The sequence below is a fragment of the Aptenodytes patagonicus genome, chromosome 3, assembly GCF_965638725.1.
Source record: "Aptenodytes patagonicus chromosome 3, bAptPat1.pri.cur, whole genome shotgun sequence".
Taxonomy (NCBI): Eukaryota; Metazoa; Chordata; class Aves; order Sphenisciformes; family Spheniscidae; genus Aptenodytes; species Aptenodytes patagonicus.
The window spans coordinates 32,624,048-32,643,850 of NC_134951.1; the positions used below are offsets into that span (position 1 = coordinate 32,624,048).

Below are 19,803 nucleotides of genomic sequence, written 5' to 3' on the forward strand. Positions count from 1 at the left end.
ACTGAGATTAGTGGTGTTATGAACATTTACCCTATAGCAAAGATTAGTTCCCTGATCTTTGACTCAGAAAAACATATTTTTCAGCTGCTGAACCTAAATCTAAAATCCATTTTTTTTATAGTCTGCAAAAGAGCTATTTAACACAATCTTCCTAAGATTATGTCTAACAGAGGACAGAATTAAGTGCTCCTAACATTAAGAAATACAGAAGAGCAGGATACCACTTTAATTACATTTGAAAGGTACAGCCTATGTACTAACAAAATCTCTATTAGTAATACTTTCTCTTGCACCTACTGTAAATATAGTTAGTCCACATCATGCAATTATCTTTGTTACTTCCAGTAACAACCAGGAAAAAGAAGGAGAGTTGTGGAAAGACTAGAGTAAAATTGCAGCTGCTAGAAAGTACTGAAAGAATAAGAACATAATCACACCCTCACATTGGAAACAAGAACAGTTTAAGATACTATTATATGCCAATGGTTCAGTAGCAGAAGTTGTAGAATACCTAGAATGGAATATATTTTAGACAAAGTCAGCCAAGTTGCCATGAACCATCTCCAGGACTACTCTAACACAAAATGATTTGATGTTGCACTGAAATAGATTAGGAATGCACAAAGGGTTTCTCTGTTGGCTTTACTGTGGGAGTGGTAAACTCCAGGTAAGTGGTGGTCATCAATAGCTGTCAAGAGTAATGTCTTCAATTACACCTGCTGCATTCATAAGAAGATATGTATTTATGCTGTAAAATCCTGAGAAAGTACAATTATTTTCTACCTTTGATAAAAAGCTGAATATAAGTTGCTACTCCGTATTTCAGTAAAGAAAGTATATGTCATTCTGTGGCAAAACTCACAATGATTTGACAGTGTACTTAGCTCTGTATTAAATAGAAGTAATTTTTCATCAATGCTCTGTGAATAGTGTTTTCAGTGATAACACATGGCATCCTGAAAAAATCTAGTATTTAAGTAAATCTTAACATATGTATGGAACACTTCATTGTTATTGCAAAATAAGGAGTAAAAGCCTAACTAGTCATAATAGTTAAGTACTTTCTTCTGTGATGTTGCACACCTGAAGAAAAACAAACCCAAACTTTTAAAAACTCTAATACAGCAATTTAAACAGTAGTATAGCAATTTAAACAGTAGTGATTAAATCTGAATTTGGAATGAAAGTGTAAGAGCTTTAAATTATAAATAAATGTAATTCTCATGGGAAGGTAAAGTAGAAACTGTTCAAATATGCTGTGTTAGTCATTCTGTTTCCAAGGTTTTTGTTCTCATTATCATTTTTAGTAATGCTTCATTACCTTGAACAAGCACTTGTAAACCTATCAGAATAAAATTCATTATAACTTTTGGTTTTTGTCCCTCCTCTTCTATTTTTATGAATTTGTAAGGTTTGGTGAATAGGTCAGGAGTGCAAATTGTGGTACTAGTACATAACGTAGATTTTGTTTGGTGAAGTAGTAAGCATTGTTACAACTGTATAATTTTTTATGCATATGTGTATGATTATATATGTATGTCAGGCATCTAGACACTACTGTGATGAGAAATTTCAAACATAAAAAATAATGAAGTTTACTAAATTTACTCATTAACAACACATTATGCTACTGGCTAGTTCTTACACAATATTAATCATTATTACTGCATTTTCAAAACTTTGTCTATAGCACTTAAAAAAGCGTTGATCATACAATACTATGGAGCTGAAGCTGTTTAGTTATCATTGATATCTACAGTTGTCGGTGACTGTAAGTTGCTGAGGCCCAGGAGGTCGGTCTAGGGAGCTCATTGATGAAAGAGGTCAGAACTGAAGTAAGCCTGTCCTCTTTCTTCTCTGATTTTCCTTGCTTATACCTGATGTTCCTGTACTGTTGTGCCCCTCACAAAGGGTCTGTAAAGGGGTCTTAACTGCTCCTGATACTGCTTTCACCATTTTTGATTTTGCCAGCCATCTTTCTTATGTATTTGGATGCAGGATGTACGCAAAATGCCTTGTCTATTTGAAATCTCTTATTTTGCTTATCTTGTCCTTATACTAACTTTTGTTGCTTGAATGCTTCCTACGTGCAACTACATGACTTTCTTTGCCCCTTTGGTGGTCACGCAGATCATATGCTTATGCAAAATGTTCATACATTGTCTTTAGCTATGCCATGACAGCGTTACAGAATGCTTACATACTATTGTTGTTTACGCTACTTTATATTACTTTATTATGCTTACATTCAGTTATATCCTGGTTAATGTATTTATAATTTACAGGCTTTTCTTTTGGCTACAAACTCTCTCACGTAAAAAAATAATAGTAATAATAAAAACTACATAGACTGAAGCAGTTTCAAACTTATTTTTCAGCAGCAAAATTATGCCACATTACTATAATTATTTTGGGAGTACCATTAGACCTTCATAAATTTTACAGGCCTGATTCATGAGCTCATTAAAGTTAGTCAATCTTTTAAGCAGTTGTTTAACAGTAAGTACATGTGCAAGTTAGTGGGGCTTGTTACAGAGTTAAAAAGCATTTGCTTAGGTACTTTAATGAAATGAATTTTGAGGCCACATCTAAACTTTGCAATAGTGTACAGTAGAGGCATCTTTACACTTTTTTGATCTAGCAGCCTCCAGGATGAGAAGTGGCATATAGTTACGAGTGTGACTTTTTCTGGTTGAGAATGAAAGGTCTATAGCCAGTGTGAAAAATGACATCAATGGTTACACTGCATTTGAGAGCCTGACTTCAATCCCTGCATAGACTTGAAATGGTTAAATGTACCAGCTGGTGTCTCAGAGCTGAGACAGAGTATATTCTTTCTCTTGAAATAATTGTATCTATCTGCTTTATGTTGTTTCAGGTGGAAAAAGTTTACCCGAAGCAAGTTTCACTAGAAATTTAACGCAGCTGCCCAGTATAAGAAAATCCTTGGCTATACTAGGGTAATAGACCTTTTCCTAGCCAAGTGGAGCTTGAAGAGCTTTGACAAGTAAGTGAGGTAAAAATGGAACAGCAGGTCAGACATCTCAAAAATCTATCTGAACTACCTGAATTTTGGTCAGTTAGAACTGAACTTATCCATTTTGTACCTCAGTTACAAGCAGAACATAGTGTAGCTCTAATGCTGCGGACACTAAAAAGAGCAAGTTTAAAAAAGATAAGGACAAATCACAGGCAACTGTTTTACACTAGAAGATGGGTTCAGAGTCATGGGGGATGATAGCTGTGTGAGTCTGACTTATCTTTCTAGCAAACCATTTCCTTGGAAACACAGTCACAATTGCAGTACTATTATGCTCGTTAATTATATCAATACAAGATTTAAGGTCTGTGATTTGCATATCAAGTATTTATAGGCTGTTATTAAATCTACTTGAAAGAATTACAGATTGCTCATCCATGTTAGTCTTCCATTGTCCACTGCACAGATCAGCAATGATCATTAAAGACAGAAGAACCAATGAAGTATGAGAATCCCACAGATGATGTATCTGGAATGTATAGGAATAGTTGTAGCTTTCTATTATAATCTTTCTGTCTCTGTGGTAATCATTTCAGTTTTGCAAATGACTAAAATAAACGGTTAAAAGTTCATCCTGATTTGTTTGCTCCTTCATTTAATAATTTAGTAAAGCTGTGTGTTTACTCGGTTGAAAGACTAGTTGCTTAGAGAATATTTTTACACTGTAATACTAACCATTTGCGTATGTCCTTTCACATACAGTTCTGGTGTGGGCTATGGTCCTAAGTATAATGAAGAATGTTATTTTCTGACAAACTGTCATCTATAAAAAAGCACGTTTATCACAACATACATGATGACATTTTCATAGCATTTTACTCCTACAGTATTATCAGTAGAAACTTGAGGAACTCGGTAAGAAGCATTCCTCTCTTGGGTCATTTTATTTCCAGTAGAGAATAAATTGGGAATCCTATAATAAAGGTTGTGCTGATATGTTTTGAAGGCAGTTATATTTTGCTATGCAATTCTATCAGTTCTAGTTTGGATATTTCAGTTTCTCAGATGTGAATTCTTGATAAAGTTCTAAGAGAGCTAGAGAAACTGACTGAATATCTGCAAGGGCAGAATGTAAAAGCAATAGTACAGGTTATGTAATGGAAAGTAGACACTATTTCCAGGTCATAAATATCTCTAAGTAACTGAAGATTGACAAGAATATGGATGAAAAACAAATTTGAATAACACTGTCAATTTTTAAAATAGAAAATATTATTTTTTTCTAAATTAAAATGCCAAATGTAGATGTTTAAATATAAACTGACAGTGAGATTTCCATGAAATGTCTGAGATTCTACAATACTTAAAAGAACTGTTTAAGTTAGATATTTTTTCTGCAAAAGGCTTTTTTTCCTTTTACTTATTTTGTGTCCAGCTAAACTTGCTGTTGCTTGTTGTTGTTATTTCAATGTTGTTATTTCAAGCCCTTCATTAACATAGGCATATACCACTTATGTTACAGGATTATTATTCCTAAGGCTTGTTAAGTAGAGTTTATTATTTACTTTTAACACAGAAACATCTCAAGTATCTGTCCAGCATCATGACTCTGCGAGAAAAAGAGTAGATTAAAGAGGAATAGTACAGAAATAAATTAAATATTCTTCAACTTAGAACTAGGAAAGGACAGTTGACAAAGGATAGTCAAAAGCTTAACAACACCTATACAGCATGAGCTTTTGACACTGCAAAAAATATGTTATATCTTGTTTTGCATGATCAATGTTTTATTGAGTATGTAAAAACACATTGAATATAAAAATATATTAAAATATGCCCACATTTCTTTAATAGCCTGAGGTAGTGAGGGAGAGCAGCAGGAATGAAAGTAATCATAGGAGAGAAGAGAGATAATGGGAAAAGGATAAAAAATACAGTAGTCATGAAATGATGCAGAGAAGAAATAAAAAGAAGGGAAAGCAGAAACCATTAGAAAGTTGCAGCCTGAATTATTCAGAGCTATACCTTTAACTGTACCTTATTATTGTGATAGCTACGAACACAGGAAGTCTGGAACAGATCTGCAAATGCTTGTGATTTTATTAAACTAAAATAGTTGCTCACTGCATCATCTATCTCATTTAACTCATGCCCAGAGTGATTACGGGACCCAAGAATCTAATAACCAACCAACAGTGAGAAAAAAATACTTAGAATAAAAACTGGAGATATCATTTTGATTACATCACACATCTGCTGACTGTAAGAAGATGAGGTTATTATTTGAAGACACAGATTTAGGTTCAGCTTAGACAAACCTTTGGCCCCTTGGAGCACCTTTGGTCTTCAAATGAATATTTTTATTCTTAAGCTTATATGGTTTAAAAATTGGGGATGCAATATCAGTAGGACATAAAAACATAACAGAAGAATACTCAACAGCTAAAGAAATGTATGTACTGTACCCAGCATTTTGTAAAACAATACATTTAAACATGGTCAAAGCATCAGAAACAGCGATATCATGTATGAGCAAGGAAAAAGTACTGGGACAAGCTGTGGCTGAGCTTAGTAATGAAAAAGAAAAAAAGAGAGTACAAAGTTTACACACAGTGATAAATTTCCTGAACAGTGTTACATGGATAATGCTAGTCAGATGCAATGCATTGCATAAATGTTAACCTTCAGTGGAGAAAGAGGATCTTGCACTATTCTCTCTGGAGGGGTCTGGGCTTTCTAGGACTGTGTTGCTTAGGCACTCATGGAAGTAGTCCTTAAAAAAGATTTTTTTGTGATTCTTTGCATAGGGATGTTCATGTGTGGAATCAAACCTTTAGAAGAGGATGGTCACTCCCTGTTTGGATGATGACCAGAGTCTGTTGAAGTGATCATTGCAACATCACCTCCAGCTGGTCCAGGAGAGACTCTGTGAACCTCTGTTTCACTGAATTCCCACACCCAGCTGGCCTGTGGTCCCATGGGGCTACCTGGAATATACATGATCCATTGTTATTGATTGTCTTAAAACTACATGCAAAACATCTCCTGACTGTAAAAAAGTCTGACCTATGTGAACATTTCGGTGTCTGCAGCAGTGGTCTTTATTGAGCATTTCCAAGTGCATTACCTGTGCGCAATTAGGCTGGTTCTGCAGCAGAAATTGCTTGGGTCTCTAGAACAAACCAGTTTCTCCACCCAAGATGTTAATCAACACATCTAAGCATATGCATTGTGCCTATAGTTATAATTCTGGTGTGGCTAGGTGTGAGGTCACTGTGTTTAAGTCTTTTATCCCCTGAGTGGGAATAACATATCAGAGATAACATGTTTATTTAGTCTTTTCATAGTGTCTCAGATCTAAAAGGACATAAAGGGAGTGTGGAAAAGTAGACACAATTTTTTGGCGAGACAATGTATTTTGGGGATAGATTAACAGTCTGGAGTAGTACAATTTCAGTTAGTTTTAGAAGGAATGAAACCAAAATTGTTCTGGAACAACTTTGATTAACCTTTTTTCTATACTTAGGTGTTGACAGCATAATTTGCAGTGTGGTAGAACCTAAAAATCCTAGTAATAATACAAAAAGCAACAACTCCCATGATTAAAGATCCCCTAAGAAGGGTAAATATCTAAAAATATCTATGTATTATTAATCAGATACAATGTATAGCAGTAGTGCAAACCCATAGTACTAATGTGAGATCCAGTACAAAGAAAAAATTCATTATTGTTATTTCAATACATAGAATCATAGAATCATAGAATCATTGAGGTTGGAAAAGACCTCTAAGATCATCGAGTCCAACCGTCAACCCAACACCATCATGCCCACTAAACCATGTCCCTAAGCGCCTCATCTACACGTCTTTTAAATACCTCCAGGGGTGGGGACTCCACCACTTCCCTGGGCAGCCTCTTCCAATGTTTCACCACTCTTTCAGTAAAGACATTTTTCCTCACGTCCAATCTAAACCTCCCCTGGCACAACTGGAGGCCATTTCCTCTCGTCCTATCACTTGTTACTTGGGAGAAGAGACCGACACCCACCTCGCTACAACCTCCTTTCAGGTAGTTGTAGAGAGCGATGAGGTCTCCCCTCAGCCTCCTTTTCTGCAGGCTCAACAACCCCAGTTCCCTCAGCCGCTCCTCATGAGACTTGTTCTCCAGACCCCTCACCAGCCTCGTTGCCCTTCTCTGGACACGCTCCAGCACCTCAACGTCCTTCTTGTAGTGAGGGGCCCAAAACTGAACACAGTATTCGAGGTGCGGCCTCACCAGAGCCGAGTACAGGGGCACGATCACTTCCCTACTCCTGCTGGCCACAGTAGTTCTGATACAGGCCAGGATGCCATTGGCCTTCTTGGCCGCCTGGGCACACTGCCGGCTCGTGTTCAGCCGGCTGTCGACCAACACCCCCAGGTCCTTCTCTGCTGGGCAGCTTTCCAGCCACTCTTCCCCAAGCCTGTAGCGCTGCATGGGGTTGTTGTGGCCCAAGTGCAGGACCCGGCACTTGGCCTTGTTGAACCTCATACAGTTGGCCTCGGCCCATCCATCCAGCCTGTCCAGGTCCCTCTGCAGAGCCTTCCTACCCTCGAGCAGATCAACACTCCCACCCAACTTGGTGTCGTCTGCAAACTTACTGAGGGTGCACTCAATCCCCTCATCCAGATCATCAATAAAGATATTAAACAAGACCCGCCCCAGTACTGAGCCCTGGGGAACACCGCTCGTGACCGGCCACCAACTGGATGTAACTCCATTCACCACAACTCTCTGGGCCCGGCCGTCCAGCCAGTTTTTGACCCAGCGCAGAGTACACCTGTCTAAGCCGTGAGCCTCCAGCTTCTCGAGGAGAATGCTGTGGGAGACGGTGTCAAAGGCCTTGCTGAAGTCCAGGTAGACCACATCCACAGCCTTTCCCTCATCCACTAGGTGGGTCACCTGGTCATCGAAGGAGATCAGGTTGGTCAAGCAGGACCTGCCTTTCATGAATCCGTGCTGGCTAGGCCGGATCCCTTGGTTGTCCCGCTCATGCCTTGTGAGCACCCTCAAGATGAACCGCTCCATCATCTTCCCCGGCACCGAGGTCAGGCTGACAGGCCTGTAGTTCCCCGGATCCTCCTTCCGGCCCTTCTTGTGGATAGGCGTCACATTGGCAAGCCTCCAGTCATCCGGGACCTCCCCCGTTAACCAGGACTGCTGATAAATGATGGAGAGTGGCTTGGCAAGCTCCTCCGCCAGCTCCCTCAGCACTCTTGGGTGGATCCCATCCGGCCCCATAGACTTGTGAGCATCCAGGTGGCATAGCAGGTCATTGACTGCTTCTTCTTGGATTATGGGGGGTTCATCCTGCTCGCCATCCCCGTCTTCCAGCTTGGGGGGCCAAGTACCCTGAGGATAACTGGTCTGCCTGTTAAAGACTGAGGCAAAGAAGGCATTGAGTACCTCAGCCTTTTCCTCATCCTCAGTGACAATGTTCCCCCCCGCATCCAATAAAGGATGGAGATTCTCCTTGGCTCTCTTCTTGTCATTAATATATTTGTAAAAACTTTTTTTGTTCTCTCTAACGACAGCGGCCAGATTGCGTTCTAGCTGGGCTTTTGCCTTTCTCATTTCTTCTCTGCACGACCTAACGAGATCCCTGTACTCTTCGTGAGTCGCCTGCCCCTTCTTCCACAAGCGGTAAACTCTCCTTTTTTTCCTGAGTCCCAGCAAGAGCTCCCCGTTCAGCCAGGCCGGTCGTCTTCCCCGCCCGTTCTTCTTACGGCGTACAGGGACAGCCTGCTCCTGCACCTTTAAGACTTCCTTCTTGAAGATCGTCCAGCCTTCCTGGACCCCTTTGCCTTTCAGGACTGTCTCCCACGGGACTCTCTCAACCAACGTCCTGAACAGGCCAAAGTCCGCCCTCCGGAAGTCCATGGTTGCGGTTTTGCTGCCCCCCTCCTTACTTCACCAAGAATGGAGAATTCTACCATTTCATGGTCGCTAAGCCCAAGACGGCCTCTGACCACCACATCTCCCACCAGTCCTTCTCTGTTTGTAAGCAGCAGGTCGAGCGAGGCACCTCCCCGGTAGGCTCACTCACCAGCTGTGTCAGGAAGTTGTCTTCCACATACTCCAGGAACCTCCTAGACTGCTTCCTCTCTGCCGTGTTGTATTTCCAGCAGACATCCGGGAAGTTGAAGTCCCCCACGAGAACAAGGGCTAGCGATTGAGAGACTTCTGCCAGCCGCTTGTAGAACACTTCATCCGCCCCTTCATCCTGGTTGGGTGGTCTATAACAGACTCCCAGCAGGATATCTGCCTCGTTGGCCTTCCCCCTCATCCTTACCCATAGACACTCAACCGTACCATCATCAGAATCGTTGACCTCTATACAATCGAAACACTCCCTAACATACAGGGCCACCCCACCGCCTCTCCTTCCTCGCCTGTCCCTTCTGAAGAGTCTGTAGCCATCCATTGCAGCACTCCAGTCGTGAGAGTCACCCCACCATGTTTCTGTGATGGCAACTAAGTCATATCTCTCCCGCTGCACAATGGCTTCCAGCTCCTCCTGTTTGCCGCCCATGCTGCATGCATTGGTGTAGATGCACTTGAGCTGGGCTATCGATTTCGCCCCCGGCATCGGCACGCCACCCCTAGGCTCATCTCTAGTGAGCCTGGTTTTATCCCCTTCCCCCTTCGAACCTAGTTTAAAGCCCTCTCAATGAGCCCTGCCAATTCATGGGCCATGATCGTTTTTCCCTTGTGAGACAGCTTGACAGCTGGACTCCATCTGTCACCAGCAGGCCCGGTGCCGTGTAAACCTCCCATTGATCAAAAAAGCCAAAATTCCTCCGATGGCACCAGCCCCTGAGCCACGCGTTGATCAGGTGTGTTTTCCTGCTCCTTTCAGTATCCTTCCCTGCCACTGTAGGGATAGAGGAAAACACTACCTGTGCTCCCAATCCTTGAACCAGTCGCCCTAGTGCCCTGAAGTCCCTTTTGATCACTGCAGGACTTCTCTCTGCAACCTCATCACTGCCAGCCTGTATAACCAGCAGCGGGTAGTAATCAGAAGGCCGTACCAAACCAGGGAGCTTCCTAGTGATGTCTCTGACCCGGGCCCCAGGGAGGCAGCAGACTTCCCTGTGGGACGGGTCCGGTCGGCATATTGGGCCCTCTGTTCCCCTCAGAAGGGAATCGCCTATGACAATTACCCTCCTTTTTTTCTTAGCAGCGGCAGTCGTAATGTGTGGGGCTGACTGCCTCACCCTAGGCAACCCCCCAGATGGACCTTCGTCTACATCCTCGCTTGCCTTGCCCTCAAGTTCCAGGGCCCCATATCTGTTGTGTAAAGGCAACCGGGAAGGTGAGGGAGGCCAGGCAGGGGTTCGCCTGGCACGCCGAGCAGGGACCCGTTTCCATCCCCCCCCGTCGCTTAGGTCCCCTCTTTCTACCTGGTGGCAAGAAGGCAGGGGATCCTCTGCTTCTCGCGGAGCCTCCTTCTGCTGCCTCTGCCTCAGGGACGGTAGGGTGCAGCTCCACCAATCTATCTCCCTCTCACACTCCCGGATACTCCTCAACCTTTCCACTTCCTCCTTCAGCTCTGCCACCAGGCCGAGCAGATCATCCACCTGGTCACACCGCACACAGGTGTTGTCTCTGCCGCCCTCCGGCACAGCTGACAGGCTCAGGCACTCCCTGCAGCCAGAGACCTGGACAGCTGTATGCTTGCGTGTGAGCTCCGTCTGGGTCGCCACATTCCTTCTGGCGACGGCTTTCGGCCGAGTGGAAACCATAGCCGGTCCTCTTCTCGGAAGCCGACGATTACCAGTTGAGTTGGCCTCTGGAGCCGGGAGCGGGGCTGCGCCTTGCCCGCTCGCCTTCCCTGCACGAACTGCCGCGCAAACTGCCGCGCCACACCCTTCTGACGCGCCACGTCCTGTTTGCCCACCCTGTTCGCCGCACTCCGGGTCACTCGCGCTCCCTGGGGCTGCTCTTCTAAGTGAGGGGGTTTGGCTGCCGCCCCTCTTGTCCCCGCCCACGCTGAGTCAGAGCTGCCGCTCGTCAGGAACGCCCTCCTCCGGCTCGGGGAATGGGGGGCCTGGGGCTCCCTCTTGCTCCCTGCGCTTTTGCTTTTCGCGGGTTTGGCCGCGGTTTTGCCGCTTCAGGAAGGGTCCCCCGTCGCGATCCTCCGCTCCGGAGCCCTTCGCCTCGGTGGCTTCCATTACATTTTACACTAAAGTGTGATACATGCACAAGGTTGTCTTTTGAGATGTCGGGACCTACATCTGCAAGATGAACTCAGGTAAGAAAATAATTATTATCCAGCATAGTTTTGCCAAGTTACACAGGAAAGGTTTTATTACATTTTATTGAATACTATATAGCGTATTGCTTACAAAATGTACTTTTCCACTTTATTAGAAATTAGACTTGCTTAGCATTGTCTGTGGCTCTTACCAAGTTGCCCACAGGAATTTCTCAGATAAAACACATAAGGTTAAATGAAGAATGGCCAGAAGTTAAAGCATTTAAATGCCAATGTTATGTTTGAATCAAATACCCCGATATTTTGCAATCTTCTTAATTTCCTAATTCCATTCTTTTTATTAGTTTCACACTTTCTATTTCTCTCATATTCTCACACTTTCTTCACCTGTGAGGGTAAATGATATGTTTTTCTTCTCAAAATGTTCAATTTTTCAGTTTTTCAAAACCTAATAAAAAGCATCTTAGAATTTTCTTAAGTTCCCATTAGAGCATCTTAACAAGACCAATATAGTATCCTTCTGGGGTTCTAATTTTGTTTGACTAATAACAAAATAAATCTTTATTTTCTTACTTCTCTAATAAAGATAAAATCAGGTTATCAATTATTTAGCACAATGACAGTTGTCTTTCATACATGATTTTTTCAGAAAATACAAAACATTGGTGTCACAAGTCATTACAATTACTTTGCAGGATAAGTTTTGCTGACAAAAAACAGCCTAAACTATAACAACCACCATAAAGACTAACTTTTGCCACCTTTAAAAAACAGAATTTCTTTTTACTTAAATGCTAGTAAATGTTCAGAACACCTGTGTCCTGGTTTCGGCAGGGATAGAGTTAATTTCCTTCCTAGTAGCTGGTACAGTGTTTTGGATTTAGGATGAGAACAAAGTTGATAACACACCCATGTTTTAGTTGTTGCTAGGTAATGCTTACACTAGCCAAGGACTTTTCAGCTTCCCATGCTCTACCGACTGAGAAGGCTGGAGGTGCACAAGAAGCTGGGAGGGGGCACAGCCAAACTGGCCAAAGGGACATTCCATACCATGTGACGTCATGCTCAGTACATAAACTGGGGAAAGCTGGCCGGGGGGGGGCCGCTGCTCGGGGACTGGCTGGGCATCGGTCGGCGGGTGGTGAGCAATTGTACTGTGCATCACTTGCTTTGTGTATTATTATTATTATCATATTATTATAATTTTATTTCAATTATTAAACTGTTTTTATCTCAACCCACGAGTTTTTTCTCACTTGTGCTCTTCCAATTCTCTCCCCCATCCCACCGGGGTGGGGGGGAGTGAGCGAGCAGCTGCGTGGTGCTTAGTTACTGACTGAGATTAAACCACGACAGTCCTTTTTGGCGCCCAACGTGGGGCTCGAAGGGTTTAAGATAATAACAGGTTAACCGGAGTGTATAAAAGAACTTACATCTGTTTAGTAGTTGTGGGTCACAATGTTGGTTTCTCTGTTCTCGATATTGATTTGTATAATCTGCATCGCGCTCTTTTTCCTGCTGTACATGTTAAAGATTGGTGTTGGGTTTTGCAGTTTGCTGTGGTCTGCAGTGAATAGTGATGTCTCGCTTGTGAGGTTTGTTTTTAGAACATTGACCTTGACCTTAGTGTGGTATGTAAATTTCGCAGTGAAGCCGTTACTGTACCATGGATACCATTTCGTGGAGACAACTAGCAATTACAGTGACTTTTCTGAGAGTTTTTTTACAGAGAATATACAGAATGGCAGTGTCACTACCTTCTTCTATGATGTTTCCTCCTTCATTACAGTAACTTTTTAGTATTTTGAACATCCTTGGGTAGTTAAGATACTTCTATTGGTACTTCTTGGGAATATTGTTTCGGTTTTGTCTAAAGTTAGTAAGCAATTTAAGAATATCATCCAGAGATCTGCCCCAAGGCTGAATAATTATGAGTGGCAGGGTGTGTGGGACAAGATGGGCAAGTACCTAGGCCAATGGGCACCCCCAGTGTTTTGGAACTTCACCCCTGAGCAAGTGCGGAATCCTGGAGAGTTAGTAGAATATTTGGAAAAAGTATGCCGTCACACTGGCAACTCCAGAGAGATGCAGATCATTGCAACGTGCTGGGGCCTGGCCCATGCCTACCGAGCCCTGTTCTACACCATTCAGTACCCTCAAAGGGAAGAGAAGGTCTCTGGCTCTGACAGTAAAACGACACGCACTGCGGCCACTCAGACCCGGGCAACGCGCCCTGTGGCCACTCCGACCCCAGCGACATGCCGTGCAGCCATTCAGACCCCGGCGACAGGCCCTGCAGCCACTCCAACCCCGGTGACAGGCCCTGCAGCCACTCCAACCCCGGCGACACGCCGTGCAGCCACTCAGACCCCGGCGACAGGCCCTGCAGCCACTCCAACCCCGGCGACAGGCCCTGCGGCCACTCAGACCCCGGCGACATGCACTGCAGCTACTCAGACTCCGGCAACAGGCCCTGCAGCCACTCAGATCCCGGCGACATGCACTGTGGCCACTCCAACCCTGGCAACAGGCCCTGCAGCCACTCAGACCCCAGGGACACGCCCTGTGGCTGAACCAAAGAACCAGCCTGTGCTGGTATCAGTCGGCCCTGTACACAAGAAGAAATCTTGGAAGCGAAAGTCAGCTCGTTTAGTAAGGGAGGAAGAAGCTTCTTCTAAAAGGGGGCTGGAGGAAGAAGTGTACGAGACAGATGACCCTGGAGAAAGGCCACCACGAGAATAGCAGGAGGAGAGCCGGCCACTGCTCGGGGAGGAAGAAGAGGAAGAACTCATAAACGAGGCAGTGACCACCCGATCTCTATCCCTGAGTGAGCTGCGAGATATACGAAAAGATTTCAGCCGTCGTCCAGGTGAGCATATTGTCACCTGGCTGCTCCGATGCTGGGATAATGGGGCCAGTAGCCTGGAATTAGAGGGTAGGGAAGCCAAGCAGCTGGGATCCCTTTCTAGGGAAGGGGGCATTGATAAAGCAATTGGAAAAGGGACACGAGTCCTCAGCCTTTGGAGGCGACTCTTGTCAAGCGTGAAGGAAAGGTATCCCTTTAAGGAAGATGTCATATGTTGCCCAAGCAAGTGGGCCACCATGAAGAAGGGTATCCAGTTTCTGAGAGAATTAGCTGTGCTGGAGGTGATTTATGATGACCTGAACAATGAACAACTATCCAAAGATCCAGACGAAGTCAAGTGCACACGACCCATGTGGCGGAAGTTTATAAGGAGCTCACCATCGTCATATGCCAATTCATTGGCAGTGATGACCTGGAAAGATGGAGAGGAACAAACAGTGGATGAATTGGCTAGTCAACTCTGGCAATACGAGGAAAGTCTTTCTTCCTCCCTCGTCTCAGCTGTGGAGAAACTGTCCAAAAAACTGTCCCAGGAGATCCAGCAACTCAGAGAGGATAGGTCCTACTCCTCACCTGTACGGACCAGTATCTCGGCTATTAGAAGTAAGCGTTCTTTTGCTCAAGAGAGAGAATATAAAGGGTACACACCACGGGGCACCCTATGGTTTTATCTGCGTGACCACGGAGAGGACATGAGAAAGTGGGATGGGAAACCTACCGCAGCCCTAGGGGCACGAGTACGCGAATTGCAAGGGAAAACAATCACAGAAAGAGGTTCTTCCAGGAAAATTGCTGCTCCAGTTTCCAGCGGGCAGTTCCCCAGAGAGAGTAGAAGGGCTGATCTTACTCCTGATGTTAATGAAGAAACTTCTGACCCGTACGTACAGAAATGAGAAATGAGTACTGTGATGAGTACTAGAGGGGTCCTGCCTCCAGCCAGGGGGAGGAAAGGGACAACCGGGTTTACTGGACTGTGTGGACGTGGCGGGCGCCGCCATGGCGAGCCAGTCACAGGGCATCCAGCAGCTGCTGCAGGCCGAGAAGCGCGCCGCCGAGAAGGTGGCCGAGGCCCGCAAGCGAAAGAATCAGAGGCTGAAGCAGGCAAAAGAAGAAGCCCAGGCAGAGATTGAGCAGTACCGCCTGCAGAGGGAGAAGGAGTTCAAAGCCAAGGAAGCAGCGGCACTTGGATCTCATGGCAGCTGCACCACTGAAGTTGAGAAAGAGACCCAGGAAAAGATGAGTGTGATCCAGCAGAACTTCCAGAAGAACCGCGAGGTGGTCCTCTCCCAGCTGTTGTTGCTAGTCTGTGACATCAAACCTGAAATCCATGTGAATTACCACATCAACGGGTAGTAGCGGAAGAAGGAGTGAGCATACTGGAGATGCTGGTAGTAATGTCTGAGCTTCAAGTGGAATGTACAGCTCTTAGCCATACCTTAACTGTTCTTGTAAATGTGTTAAATTATTTCAGTGAGTTGTAGGTCATCAATATCTTGTTGGAGTTCTGTTAGTTCCTCTCTTGACACGGATTCAGAGCTTATTCGAACATTAAATGTCCATGTCTCAAATCTGCGCTAAGTTGTTAAATATGTATTCAAGTTGGCACATTAATGCTCCCTTTTTATCTGGATAGTATTCAGCGAGAGGCTTTCCTCTGAGAAGTAGAAAGGGGAGAGAGGTATTGGCCAGGTGTAAATGGAGAGCCCGTGTCAGTAATTGTTAGACCTGTGTAACTATTCTTGATGACCAAAATGCATATTTTGGTGTGTTGTTAACCTTTGTACAGGGGTTAAACCTTGTAAGAAGAATTCTCTGGCTGTACAGTGCTGGCTGATAATTTTCAGGTGCTTGAGTTCCTCTGTATTGAATATCCTCTGTATATTCTGCTGTTAGCTTGAGTTACGAGTCTGGCACTATGACACTTGAAAGTAAAAACACTTACTTAACTCCAAATTTTTTTTTAAATAAAGTTTATTAAAAAAAAAAAAAAAGAGTGCTGAGGGAGCTGGCGGAGGTGCTCGCCAAGCCACTCTCCATCATCTGTCAGCAGTCCTGGTTAACGGGGGAGGTCCCGGATGACTGGAGGCTTGCCAATGTGACACCCATCTACAAGAAGGGCCGGAAGGAGGATCCGGGGAACTACAGGCCTGTCAGCCTGACCTCGGTGCCGGGGAAGATGATGGAGCGGTTCATCTTGAGGGTGCTCACAAGGCATGAGCGGGACAACCAGGGGATCCGGCCTAGCCAGCACGGATTCATGAGAGGCAGGTCCTGCTTGACCAACCTGATCTCCTTCTATGACCAGGTGACCCGCCTAGTGGATGAGGGAAAGGCTGTGGATGTGGTCTACCTGGACTTCAGCAAGGCCTGCGACACCGTCTCCCACAGCATTCTCCTAGAGAAGCTGGTGGCTCACGGCTTAGACAGGTGTACTCTGCGCTGGGTCAAAAACTGGCTGGACGGCCGGGCCCAGAGAGTTGTGGTGAATGGAGTTAAATCCAGTTGGCAGCCGGTCACGAGCGGTGTTCCCCAGGGCTCAGTACTCGGGCCGGTCTTGTTTAATATCTTTATCGATGATCTGGACGGGGGGATGGAGTGCACCCTCAGTAAGTTTGCAGACGACACCAAGTTGGGTGGGAGTGTTGATGTGCTCGAGGGTAGGAAGGCTCTGCAGAGGGACCTGGACAGGCTGGATCGATGGGCCCAGGCCAACTGTATGAGATTCAACAAGGCCAAGTGCCGGGTCCTGCACTTGGGCCACAACAACCCCATGCAGCGCTACAGGCTTGGGGAAGAGTGGCTGGAAAGCTGCCCAGCAGAGAAGGACCTGGGGGTGCTGGTCGACAGCCGGCTGAACATGAGCCAGCAGTGTGCCCAGGTGGCCAAGAAGGCCAATGGCATCCTGGCCTGTATCAGAACTACTGTGGCCAGCAGGAGTAGGGAAGTGATCGTGCCCCTGTACTCGGCACTGGTGAGGCCGCACCTCGAATACTGTGTTCAGTTTTGGGCCCCTCACTACAAGAAGGACGTTGAGGTGCTGGAGCGTGTCCAGAGAAGGGCAACGAGGCTGGTGAGGGGTCTGGAGAACAAGTCTTATGAGGAGCGGCTGAGGGAACTGGGACTATTCAGCCTGGAGAAAAGGAGGCTGAGGGGAGACCTCATCGCTCTCTACAACTACCTGAAAGGAGGTTGTAGCGAGGTGGGTGTCGGTCTCTTCTCCCAAGTAACTAGCGATAGGACGAGAGGAAATGGCCTCAAGTTGCACCAGGGGAGGTTTAGATTGGATGTAAGGAAAAATGTCTTTACTGAAAGAGTGGTGAAACATTGGAAGAGGCTGCCCAGGGAAGTGGTGGAGTCCCCATCCCTGGAGGTATTTAAAAGACGTGTAGATGAGGCGCTTAGGGACATGGTTTAGTGGGCATGGTGGTGTTGGGTTGACGGTTGGACTCGATGATCTTAGAGGTCTTTTCCAACCTCAATGATTCTATGATTCTATGAGTCTATGATAGAGTGGCCCGGCACATCACACCCACAGGAGTATAAGGCTCTAGTGGACACCGGTGCACAGTGTACCCTAATGCCATCAAGCTATATAGGGGCAGAACCCATCTGTATTTCTGGGGTGACGGGGGGATCCCAACAGCTAACTGTATTGGAAGCTGAAGTAAGTCTAACTGAGAATGGGGTGGCAGAAGCACCCCATTGTGACTGGCCCAGATGCTCCGTGGATCCTTGGCATAGACTACCTCAGGAGAGGGTATTTCAAGGACCCAAAAGTGTACCGGTGGGCTTTTGGTATAGCTGCCTTGGAGATGGAGGAAATTAAACAGCTGTCCACCTTGCCTGGTCTCTCGGAGGACCCCTCTGTTGTGGGGTTGCTGAAGGTCAAAGAACAACAGGTGCCAGTCGCTACCACCACAGTGCACCGGCGGCAATATCGCACCAACCGAGACTCCCTGATTCCCATCCATGAGGTGATTCGTCGACTGGAGAGCCAAGGAGTGATCAGCAAGACTCACTCACCCTTTAACAGTCCCATATGGCCAGTGCGGAAGTCTAATGGAGAGTGGAGACTGACAGTAGACTATCGTGGCCTAAAGGAAGTCACACCACCGCTGAGTGCTGCTCTGCCAGACATGCTAGAACTTCAATACGAACTGGAATCAAAGGCAGCCAAGTGGTATGCCACAACTGATATTGCTAATGCGTTTTTCTCAATCCCTTTGGCAGCGGAGTGCAGGCCACAGTTTGCTTTCACTTGGAGGGGCGTTCAGTACACCTGGAACCCTGTACTTGCCCCAGGGGTGGAAACACAGCCCCAACATTTGCCATGGACTGATCCAGACTGCACTGGAGCAGGGTGGAGCTCCAGAACACCTGCAATACATTGATGATATCATCATGTGGGGCAACACAGCAGGAGAAGTTTTTGAGAAAGGGAAGGAAATAGTCCAAATCCTGCTGAAGGCCGGTTTTGCCATAAAACAAAGTAAGGTCAAGGGAGCTGCACAGGAGATCCAGTTTTTAGGAATAAAATCGCAAGATGGACGTCATCAGATCCCAATGGATGTGGTCAAGAAAATAACAGCCATGTCTCCACCAACTAGCAAAAAGGAAACACAAGCTTTCTTAGGCATCGTGGGTTTTTGGAGAATGCATATTCCACATTACAGTCTGATTGTAAACCCTCTCTATCAAGTGACCCGAAAGAAGAACGATTTCAAATGGGGCCCTGAGCAACGACAAGCTTTTGAACAAATTAAACGGGAGATAGTTCATGCAGTAGCCCTGGGGCCAGTCCGGGCAGGGCAAGAGGTAAAAAATGTGCTCTACACCGCAGCCGGGGAGGACGGCCCTACCTGGAACCTCTGGCAGGAAGCACCAGGGGAGGCTCAAGGTCGACCCCTAGGGTTTTGGAGTCGGGGATACAGAGGATCCGAGGCCTGCTATACTCCAACTGAAAAAGAGATATTAGCAGCATATGAAGGGGTTCGAGCTGCTTCAGAAGTGATCGGCACTGAAGCACAGCTCCTCCTGGCACCCCGACTGCTGGTGCTAGGCTGGATGTTCAGAGGGAGGGTCCCCTGTACACATCATGCAACTGATGCTACATGGAGTAAGTGGGTCGCACTGATCACACAGCGGGCTTGAATAGGAAACCCCAGTCACCCAGGAATCCTGGAAGTGATCATGGATTGGCCAGAGGGCAAAGATTTTGGATTATCGCCAGAGGAGGAGGTGACACGTGCTGAGGAGGACCCAATGTATAATGAACTACCAGAAAATGAGAAGCAATATGCCCTGTTCACTGATGGGTCCTGTCATCTTGTGGGAAAGCATCGGAGGTGGAAAGCTGCTGTATGGAGTCCTATGTGACAAGTTGTAGAAACTGCTGAAGGAGAAGGTGAATCGAGTCAGTTTGCAGAGGTGAAAGCCATCCAGCCGGCTTTAGATATTGCTGACCAAGAGAAGTGGCCAGTGCTCTATCTCTATACTGACTCATGGATGGTGGCAAATGCCCTGTGGGGGTGGTTGCAGCAATGGAAGCAGAGCAACTGGCAGCGCAGAGGCAAACCCATCTGGGCTGCCGCATTGTGGCAAGATATTGCTGCCCGGGTGGAGAACCTGGCTGTAAAAGTCCGTCACGTAGATGCTCACGTACCCAAGAGTCGGGCTACTGAAGAACATCAAAACAACCA

At 45.8% G+C, this 19,803-nt stretch overlaps 1 pseudogene; it reads left to right on the plus strand.

The window, feature by feature from the left end:
* Positions 1-15,093: 15,093 nt before the first annotated feature.
* LOC143158982 (V-type proton ATPase subunit G 1 pseudogene) lies at positions 15,094-16,050 on the plus strand (annotated as a pseudogene).
* Positions 16,051-19,803: the final 3,753 nt, after the last annotated feature.